The following is an 11,643-nucleotide window of genomic DNA, read 5'->3' as shown; positions in this document are numbered from 1 at the left end:
AGTGGGTCAGTATATGAAAATTTACTAAGAGGAGATATAGCAGGATTCTTTTTTTATTTTTATCCTCACCCAAGGACATTTTTCCATTTATTGTTCAGATACAGTGGGAAGGAGAGAGAGAAACACCGACGTGAAAGGGACACATCGAGTGGCCGCCTCCCGCAGGGCCCAACCAGGGCCAGGGACAAACTGCAAACAAGGCACGTGCCCTTAGCGGAAACTGAACCCCGGTCTCTCTGAATCGCAGACCGATGCTCTGACCGATGCTCTAACCGCTGAACCAAACCGGCCAGGGCTATAATGGGGGATTCTCTAAATGAACTAGACAGGATTCTTGCTAAAACTAGGTTATGCAGGACTGATAAGGGGTCTGGGGGGTGGGGAGGCCAAAGATGAGACATAGCTGAAAAGAAAGAAGGCTCAGAGGAGTCTGACTAAAGTTTAGTCAAGGGAAACCTCATTGTCAGGATTTATGCAGAAACGATTCCTTTTCTGTTGGTTTTCTCCTTTTCCATTCTTTTTTATTTCACCCTTCCCAGGGTAAGATTAAAGTGTGTCCCTGAGAGCAAAGGACCCGAGAGGCCTGCTTTGTACCTACCTAGAACTTGATCTTGAAGTTCTCCCTGGTTTAGCAGATTAAAAAGAAAAATCAGGCTGAATTCCCAGTATTTATAGAGCAAACAACATCCTTACCCTCCTTTCATGTATTTTTCTCAGAGATCTAATGGCTGGTGGAGTATCTGGGGCTACACAATTCAAAATCTCTCTTTTACACAAACAACTAACCTTGATGATTAAAAAAAAAACCTGAATATACAGCATGGGACAAAAGTAGGTCTACAGTTGCTCATATGGAAAATAATACAAACATTGATAAATAGTAATACAAGAAAGAATAAACTCTGTTTGCCATACTCACAACTGTAAATGTACTTTTGCCCCACCCTGTATTGTAAGAATATACACATATACACATTCTGGAAAGTATGTATCTAAATACTCAAGCCCCTTTAATTTATTTTTTCAGACCTAGAAAATAGATTGAATAATATTCTCAAACGAATTTAAGACTCCCTAGAATGTGTCCTAAGAAACAAAAGCTGAATAACTTACAGAGCAGTCCGATCAGCAAGGCTGTCCCGTGTGTACTTTCCCACTCAGTGTACACCTAGGAAGAGAAGTCAAGATGCTCCAGGCACTATGCTTGTTATCTCATTAGTTCACAGAAACTGTCTGCCCCCTTGAAGGTGAGAAAAAGACATTTATGTAACTTATGAAGTGATCCCCCTGATAAGTCTGGTACCCATCTGACATCATACATAGTTATTACAGTATTATTGACTATATTCCCTATGCTGTACATGATAGACTTTTTTTTTGATGCTCACCTGAGGATATTTTTTCCATTTATCTTTAGATAGAGTGGAAAGGAGGGAAGGGGGGAAGAGAAAGAGAAACATGATGTGAGAGAGACACATCAATTGGTTGCCTCCTGTACAACCTGGACAAGGGCTGTGGATAATCCATAATCGAGGTATGTGCCCTTGGCCAGAATTGAACCCACGACTCTCTGGCCCTCAGGCTGATGCTCTAACCACTGAGCCAAACAGGACAGGGTTTGATAGATACTTTTTAAATAATATTTTATTTTTCAGTTATAGTTGATATACAATATTACATTCGTTTCAGGTGTACAACCCAGTGATTAGACATTTATATAACTTACAATGTAATCACCCCAATAAATCTAGTATCTATCTCACATTACCTCATCACCATGGTCTACAGCTGAAATAAATATAATATTGTATGTCAACTATAATTGAAAAATTAAAAATTTTTTTTAAAGATGAGAAAAAACTCAGAAAAATCGACTAACCTGTCCAAGGTAAAACTGCTGGAAAAGCAGAACCAAGAATTTGATTAAGGTTTGAGTTTGGAATCATTAAAAGTAATTTCTATTATTTTAAAGTAATATACTTTAAACCAAAATGGGGTCATAACACATGCTTTGTAACTTATTTGTTCCAGATGATATGTCATGAATGTCTTTCTACTTCATAACTTTAAAACTCACTGCTTTTTGCCATGGCCAGTTTGGCTCAGCAGTTAGAGTGTTGGCCCATAGACCAGAGAGTCCCTGGTTTGGTTCCCACTAAGGGCACGTACCTCGGTTGCAGTTTAACCCTGGCCCCAGTTGGGGTCGTGTGTGTGTGTGTGTGTGGCGGCCACTCGATGTGTCTCTCTCCTATTGATGTTTCTCTCTCTTTCTTCCTCCCTCTCTCCCTCCCGCTCTATCTGAAGATAAATGCAAAAAAAAATGTCCTCAGGTGAGGATAAAAATAAATAAATAAATAAAATTCACTGGGTTTTTTGTTTGTTTTTTACATAAAACTCTTAGCCCTGGCTGGTTTGGCTCAGTGGTGGAGAGTCGGCCTGCGGACCAATGAGTTGTGGGTTTGATTCTGGCCACCGGCACATACCTTGGTTGCAGTTCATCCCCAACCCTGGTCAGAGTCATGCAGGAGGCAACCAGTTGATGTGTCCCTCTCTCATCAATGTTTCTCTCTCTCTCCCTTACTCTCCCTCTCTCCCCTCCCACTCTGTCTGAAGATCAATAAAGAAAAAAAATCCTCCAGTGAGGATTAAAAAACAACAACAACAACAACAACAACAACAACAACAAAAGAAAACTTTTATGTTTCTGGGGCGGGGGGGGCGGCGGGGGAGGACATGACAGCTTGAAAAGGCATGGTTGATTCCTTTCCCTCCCAACTCGGGGGGTGGGGGGGAAGGACCAGAGAAATATAAAGTAGAAGTCTTTATCAGCCCTGAAGAGAAACATCCCAATATCAGACACTTTGAGGATGGTTTTAGATAAAAGAATATACACAAGTAGGATTGCCATACTCAGCAAATAAAAATACAGGCTCTCCAGTTAAATTTGAATTTCAGATAAACAATAATGTTTTAGTATAAAAATTATTTATACTACTGGCTCATGCAATATTTGCTGTTTTTCTAACATTCAAGTCTAACTGGGCATTATGCATTTTGTCAGGCAATCATACCCCAGAGCCCGTTCTCAGCTTCTCTGAAGCAACTTCAAGACTAAGAAGGAGGCCCAGCTGGTGTGGCTCAGTGGATGGAGCATCATCCCATTGATGGAGAGGTCCCGGGTAGATTCCCAGTCAGGGCACATGCCCAGGTTGCGGGCTCACTCTCCCCATAGGGGCATGCAGGAGGCAGCCCATCTACATCGATGTTTCTATCTCTCTCTCTCAAATTAAAAAATAAATAAAAACATATTTTTAAGACTGAGAAGGAGGGAAAGAAAGGGGGGAGTGGGGAGATGCTGGAACTCAGGTTTGGATGGACAAGGGCTGGACTGGAGGAGGGTCGTGAGACCGACCAGAAAAGCTCAGGTTTGGATGGATAAGGGCTGGACTAGAGGAGAGTGGTGAGACTGACCACAAAAGCTGCATGTGGAGTCCTAGTTAGTTGTTAAGGATCCTGTGGGTTGTAGTGGTTCTCAGCTCCAGGGATATCAAGTGACATTAACATATAGAAAACCTAAGGTGGGAAAATGGGTCCTCTGAAATTACCACTAGTGGATAAATAAATTAATGCAGGTTTTCTGCAGAACAGTTTGGCCATGTATTAAAAGTTTTAAAACATGAATACACTTTAACCTAGCAATATCTCTTCTGGGAATTTATTCTAAAGAAATAGTAATGTGTTCTTTAAAGTTTTATTGATAATAAAGAAATGAATACAATTTAAATGATGAACAAGGGGAGAATGTTTAAGTAATGGTACACACATATATTAGGAATACTATGCATCATTAAAATGATTCCATAGATTATGTATTGACATAGAAAGATTTTCACCATATAGTCTAATTTTTTTTAAAAAAGGCAAGCTACAAAACTGCTTTAGGGTAAGATTTAATTTTTGGAAGACTATATAGATATATAAATATATATGCATTTTATGCATTAAAAATGTCTGAAAGGGTACATACAAAAATGTTTAGAGTTTTCACTAATAGAAATACAATTTTTTTCTTTTTACTTCTATCTATTTTATTTATTTATTTTTCTTAAAAATGTATATTACCTGGGTAATTTTTTTTCTTTTCTCCCCGTAGGTAATTTTTTTTTTTTTTTAAGTTTTAGAAAACATCTGATTGATGAGCATATACTTTTGAGTAATTATGAGATTTTAGTGATAAAATGGGCTATAATATTAAAGAGTGTCTAGTCCAAATAAATGAGCACCGAGTTTCTCCTAGGTGCCAGGCCCTGTGCTGTAAGCTGTGACAGAGATGAACTGGACACACGCTCTGCCCTCCAAGAGTCTAAAGGCCACATTCCTGGATGAGATTCCTTGGCTCTCGGCCTTGCTGGCTCTGAAACCCCATTTGTCAGCCCATTCAAGATCATCTCTCACGTTAGCCAAATTCACAGAGGCTGATAAACAAACTAGGACAATGTATTAATTTGTGCTGAGAACTATCACAGTCACACAGGTCAGAATAGTACTCCAAGCATAACCAGCACATATTTTTCCCCATCAGCTGACCTAGATAGGGAACCAAATTATGATTAGAATGTTGCTTGCTGAGCCTGGAATCATACCAGGGGCAGGCAGTACCTTAAAAGTTTAATGGGACCTGGCTAAAAGAGTAGGTAGTTCCCTTCTCAATAAAATAGTAGGTAGTAGGTAGTACCCTTCTCCTCCTTTGCCAATAGAACTATAAACAACACAAGTGTGAGCTTTTCCTCTCCCAGGACAGTAGTAGTTGGATGGATACTGCCAAAATTTATCTGAGAGATTCTCCTTTTACAAAAATCTTGGTTTTCTTCAGATTGCGTCCTCAACATCTGCAGTCATGATTTGCTCACATCTGGAGCCATTCCACCCCTTAAAGTAGTTTTTGCCTACTTTTCCTTTGCAATTTGTGTTCAGGTGACTTAACCCTGAAGATTTCTTTAATTTTAATAAGACCTTATTTCCTTAATATCCCCTTCTTAAAGGGCATCTTATTTATGCACTTATGTACAACAACTTTTAAATATTAAATGCATTAAAAAATTAGGACAAAATATTCCAAATAGGGGGCGCAGGGGATAATAGAAAGGATTTTTGGTGAAGAATTGGGAACCATCACGGAAGCCTCCACATCTGTTCACTTGCTCCTCAATCAGGATCATACTGGGGCAAAATTCTCATGCTCAAATATGAAACCGACAGACAAGGTAGCAGGCAAAGATCTCTCTCCTGAGGTGGTTATAAAGTAGTTGATCCTTATGTAGCTTCTTTGGTTGCCAACTTACCTACCCAAATTTTCTGTAATTGGAACCATGGTCCACACAAGCTACTCAACATTCTAAAGTCTGAAGAGCACGCCCGGCTGGTGTGGCTCGGTGGTTGAGCATCAACCCATGCACCAAGAGGTCATGGGTTCGATTCCTGGTCAGGGCACATGCCCAGGTTGTGGGCCAAATCCCCAGTGGGGGACATGCAGGAGGTGGCCAATTGATGTTCTCTATCATTGATGTTTCTCTCTCTCTCTCCCTCTCCCTTTCTCTCTCTCTAAAATCAATAAAGAAAAAAAATTTCTAAAAAAAAAAATAATAATAATTAAATAAATTCTGAAGAGCATAGTGTACCCACTGTGGATTATCCAAAAGGGAAACTAAGCACATTCTTAGGGTGGCAGCAAGGGCACACTTAGAGCACACATATCTGCATGCATGTGAGCATGGGTACGTGTGCGCACACGTGTATGCACACACAACTATTTGAAAATACTGCAATATTTGAGAGTTTTTAAAAGACACTGAAATAGTCATCATAACAAAACAAATAAACATAGTCCAGCCGCTGTGGCTCAGTGGTTGAGTGTCGACCCATGCTCCAAGAAGTTGCCGGTTCGATTCCTGGTCAGGACACATGCCCAGGTTGTGGGCCCAACCCCCAGTGGAAGGCATGCAGGAGGCAGCCAATGGATGTTCTCTCTCATCAATGTTTCTGTCTCTCTCTCCCTCTTACTTCCTCTCTCTCTACAATCAATAAAGGAAAAAAATAAAAAAATTGAAAGAATAAACATAGAACTTATTTGACTTTCTGATACTTATTTTAAGGGATAGTTTTTTGTTAGTTTGTTATTTGTTTTTTAAATTTCACAATGGGTGTTTTATATTTAGAGACTTTAAACTTAGTCCAACCTTGATATTCATTCTAGTATAAATGTTTTTATAACTTTTAATATTAAAACCACTTGATATTCATGTTCATCAGGTAATTACATTTATGTATTCTAAATTTTAGCATGTCTCAGCCACTTTCCTGACTCCTTCCAAGAAGCCATGAGAAGTTTTTCACATCTCACTTTCATCATACACCAAAATAGCTCTTAAAGTTAATGATACCTAGAGTTAGGGTTCTGGGCCAAACACCCAATGTCTAACCATTAATTATTATTTTCTAAGTATTAAGAGTGCAGTAAAAGCTGTCAAGTACATGTCAAAACCTAGTCCCTGCCCCAAGGCTTACCATATAAATTACATAAACAAATTAATTCAGACTACACACTACATCAAATTAAAAGCAAGGCTAAACTTGAAAGACAAAGTTCAGAGATGTTTTGTAAAACCCTAAGAAGTTACCATAATTCGAATTGGAATTTTTTGGTTTGAAGGTAGAATTTTGTACTTTTGTTTTGATCTTCTAGCAGTGGTACTACCAGTGTTCCAGGAAAGAACATTTAAGAAGAGAACACTAGAATTGTAATACAGTTCCAGTTACTCTCTTTTGTTGTCCAAAATGAAGATAATCAAACATCAACCTAAAACCCTTTTATATCTTCTAGATTCTCCTTAAGCATCTGAATGAACTAAAATACATCAAGCTAAAAGAGTTAAATGTGACTCATGAATCCATAAAAATCCTACAAGAAAATGTAGGCAACAAAATTTCAGACATCATACATAGCAGAATTTTCACTGATACATCACCTAAGGCAACAGAAACAAAGGAGAAACATGGGACTACATCAAACTAATAAGCTTCTGCACAGCAAAAGAAACAACCACCAAAATGGAAAAGCAACCCACTCTATGGGAGAGCATAATTGCCAATGATACATCAGATATATAGAGAGTGTTCTAATATATAGAGAGTGCTCATACAGCTCAATAAAAGGAAGACAAAGAACCCAATTTAAAAATGGGCAGAGGAACTAAATAGACATCTCTCCAAACAGAACATACAAATGGCTGAGAGAACAGACATATGAAGAAATGCTCAACGTCACTAATCATCAGAAAGATGCAAATTAAAACAACAATGAGGTATCACCTCACACCTATCAGAATGGCTGCCATCAACAAATCATCAAACAACAAGTGTTGGCGAGGGTGTGGAGAAAAGGGGACTCTAGTACACTGCTGGTGGGAATGCAGACTGATGCAGCCACTATGGAAAACAATATGGTGTTACCTCAAAAAATTAAAAATTGAACTGCCATTTGACCCAGTGATCCCACTTCTAAGAATATACCCTAAGAAGCCTGAAACACCAATCAGAAAGAATATATGTACCCCCATGTTCATAGCAGCATTATTTACAATAGCTAAGATCTGAAACAGCCCAAATGTCCTTCAGTAAACAAATGGATAAAAAAGCTGTGGTACATATACACAATGGAGTACTATGCAGCTGTAAGAAAGAAAGATCTCTTATCCTTTGAGATGACATGGAGGGAACTGGAGAGTATTTTCCTAAGAGAAACAAGCCAAGCAGAGAAAGACAAATATCACATGATCTCACTTATTTGTGGAATATAATGAACATAACAGTCTGAGGAGTCGGGTAGTCCCAGAGATGTGGAAGTGGGGTACAGACTGACAATCCCAGAAGAAGGGGTGGGGGAGAGATATAAACCACAGAACTTATATGCATGTATGCATGAACAATGGACATGGACAACAAACCTGAAGACAGGGCAGAGAGGGAGGGGAAGGGGGTATCAGTGGGGGAAAAGGAGAAACATCTGTAACAAAAATTAATTAATTAAAAAAATCTAGCCCTGGCCGGTTTGGCTCAGCGGTTAGAGCGTTGGCCTGCGGTCCAGAGAGGCCCGGGTTCGGTTCCCGCTAAGGGCATGTACCTCGGTTGCAGTTTGTCCCCAGCCCTGGATGGGTCGTGCGGGTGGCAACCACTCGATGTGTCCCTTTCTCATCGATGTTTCTCTTTCTCTCTCTCTCTCTCTCTCTCTCTCTCTCTCTTCCTCTCTCTCCCTCCCACGCTATCTGAACAAAAGATGGAAAAATGTCCCCGGGTGAGGATTAAAAAAAAAAAAAAATCTAGTAACTAGAAAAAAAGCTGTGGTACAATGGAATACTATGCAGCTGTAAGAAAGAAAGATCTCTTATCTTTTGAGACAACTCAAAAGATAAGAGGGACCTCAAGAGTATTATGTTAAGTGAAATAAGCCAATCAGAGAAAGACAAATAACACATGATCTCACTTATTTGTGGAATATAATGAACAAGGTGGGCTGATGAATGAAATAGACCCAGAGACATAGAAAGGTGTATGGTTCAGACTGACAAGCCTCAGAGTAGGGGAGTGGGGGGTAGGGATGAGATGAACCAAAAAACTTATATGCATATATGCATAACCAATGGACATAGACAACAATGTCAGGGGGGTGGGAGAGCGGGATGTGGAGGAGGGTGTCTAGGGGGGAAAAAAGAAAAACATCTGTAACAAAAATAAATTAATAATAATCGGAAAAAAAATAAAATGCATCAAGCCATCGTAACAAGAGTCTCAAAGATAGTAGCAAACTACATAGAGATTTTAATATTTATTTTTCTTTCACTAAAGTATTGTGGTGTCTGTTCAGTTGATATTGCTCCTCCTTTCCTCTTGATCTTCAGATATTACAACTCCCAAATCGCAGGAGTGCAGTTGAGTTAGACAACTTATTTATACAGCTTGATTCCACACCCCTGATTACAGTGGACTGGACCAGGCAGGAGTGGGCATCTGACCCAAGTTGGAACAATCAGAGTCTCATCACAAGAAATGTGAAATTGGAACTGAAGGATTCAACCTTTTTTTAGGTGGCTAGACCTAGAACATGGAGAGGGAGTCGGGGGGGGGGGGGGGATGAAGTGACAGCATCTTCCACCTGCAAGGAGAACTGGAGGACAGGAAACAGTTTATAGAAAGTGAAGCACAAGTGCAGAGATGAGACAGAAAGGGTGTCTATCAAATGACAGTGTTTAGTCCCTGGTTCTGTTTGCGGGCTTCATTCTTGCCCTTGGCACCATTGACATCTTCCTATATATAACCTTACACAAACAGAATAAACTATTTCCTTTTGTGCTTAAACCCTTTGAGTTGATTCCTATTATTTCCAACCAAACATTTTCATCCAATCTGGTCACTGTGACACGGAATTAAGAGGTATGTGTCTATACAAAGATTTAAGAAAAGCATGTACCTAAGTTATTGAAATGGTGGGGTAGTTCTAAGTCCTTTTGAAATACATGGGAAAAAAAGGTCACCGTGGTGAACCTTTGGGTAAGGAAGCTTCGTTCAATAAACTTCAATGAAAGAGCTATTCTCTGCAAGAATTTGATAAATAGCCTTGCCTAGCATAACTTTATTTTCAATTTATCAAAATCCTTAGAAAACAATGAATTTAAAATTATAAAAATAAAGACTTTTATTATGTTTTAAGAGTTCTATTGCTTATATAATAAAAACAAACTGGGCTTCTCCTGAAATACCTCCACCAGCTTGTGTTTCAACAGATCAAAGTAGTGCTGTTGGTACAGATAGCTTAGAAAATAAACTAGACAGAACTTGGAAAAGAACCACCTGACTATTCTGATGAGGTTGGAGAATCTTAGAAATCTCCTAGGTCACCTTGCAAAATTTAGATAATATTAGCTTCAGTCTTTTTTTTTTTTAGCATCCAATGACATTTATTGAACATCTAACATAGGTAGGTGCCATGTTATCGTGTTGACTTCTATCTTCTTTCACCTAGCATTTAATATCGGGGGATATAGAAGGCACACAATAACAATTTTAGGTAAGCAAATAAATATTAAAAAATGAATAAGAATCAATCCATGTTATCTGGTATGTAGAAAATAAAATCATCTGTCCAATGAGTCAATGACTCAATAATCATTTTTAAACAACTCTCTTTTGTATATATTATATAAATAATTCTGTTGAATCGGTAAAATAGGAACACCGTAATATATAAATGGGCAGAGAATGTAAATAGTTCACAGAAGAAAAAATAATTTTATTAATAGAAAGTAATAAAATGTTGATCAGCAGTAGTGATCTAAGAAAAACAAATGAAAATGAAAAATTATTTTGCCTAGCAATTAAAATTTTTTAATGTAGTGAAATATAGTTTTGAGGAGGGTGTAGTGGAACTGGTATACTCCTACGCTGCAATGGCAGAATAAATTAATATATTTTTATAGAAACTATCAATAATTATGTTCATGTAGTAAAGTTCTGAGAATTAATCCTAAGGATGGACACCAAAACAAGGAAAAACGATATCTGTGAAAATTTTTATTATAAAATGATTTTTATATGTATGCAGGTGCTTAGAAAGGAAATTTTATTTATCATAATACAAAGTTAAAAGCCAATGACAGGAGAATCATTAATCAAATTATGGTGCCTCATTCAACAGATAGTATGCAGTATTTTAAAAAGATAAATATGAAAAATACAGAAAATATATATATATATTTTTTGTTCAGACAGAGCAGGAGGGAGAGAGAGAGAAAGAAACATCGATGTGAAAGGGACACATCGAGTGGCTGCCACCCGCACGACCCAACCAGGGCCGGTGACAAAGTGCAACCGAGGTACATGCCCTTAGCGGGAACTGAACCAAGGCCTCTATGGACCGCAGGCCGAAGCTCTAGCCGCTGAGCCAAACCGGCCAGGGCCAGAAAATATACTATTATAAAAATATTTATAACATTAATGAAAATAAGCTGAAAATAAAATTATTTTACACTAAGACTACAGTCAAATAATAAATATATATCTATATGCACAAGTCCTAGAAGTAAAATGAAAGGAGTTTGATTTGTTTAAATGGTGCAGCTGCATTATTTAGAATCAAGATGTTATTGTAAGTTTATTTAGAATTATTGATATAGTGTCTGATAAATGAAAATAAAAATAAAAATAACCCTTTTTTTCTGAATATAAAAGTGAATTTTAGGAAAAAGAACACTGTAGAGAGTTAAGGCTTGCTGGCTATGGGGAGTTTTGTCAATAATTTTCTTAAGTACCAAAACAATGCTGGCCTCTTCCAGAACATATAATTGAAATTTTTTTGTGCAGCAATAGAAAGAACTTGAAATTATTTACCCAAAGGTTCTCATGAAGTACTTCTTGATGAAAATGAGATAATAGACAGATAGTCTTAAAAATGACTTAATCTGAAATCTTTTTAAATTTCTCCTCCCACAAATTCTAGAAAGACCATTTCAAAGTGTGGTAAAAATTCTGTTACTTCAAAATGGACTGTCTAGAATTAGAACAATTACTTCAAAAGTTCATATGGAACCAAAA

The sequence above is a fragment of the Molossus molossus genome, unplaced genomic scaffold, assembly GCF_014108415.1.
Source record: "Molossus molossus isolate mMolMol1 unplaced genomic scaffold, mMolMol1.p scaffold_m16_p_15, whole genome shotgun sequence".
Taxonomy (NCBI): domain Eukaryota; kingdom Metazoa; phylum Chordata; class Mammalia; order Chiroptera; family Molossidae; genus Molossus; species Molossus molossus.
This window is presented reverse-complemented; position numbering follows the sequence as displayed.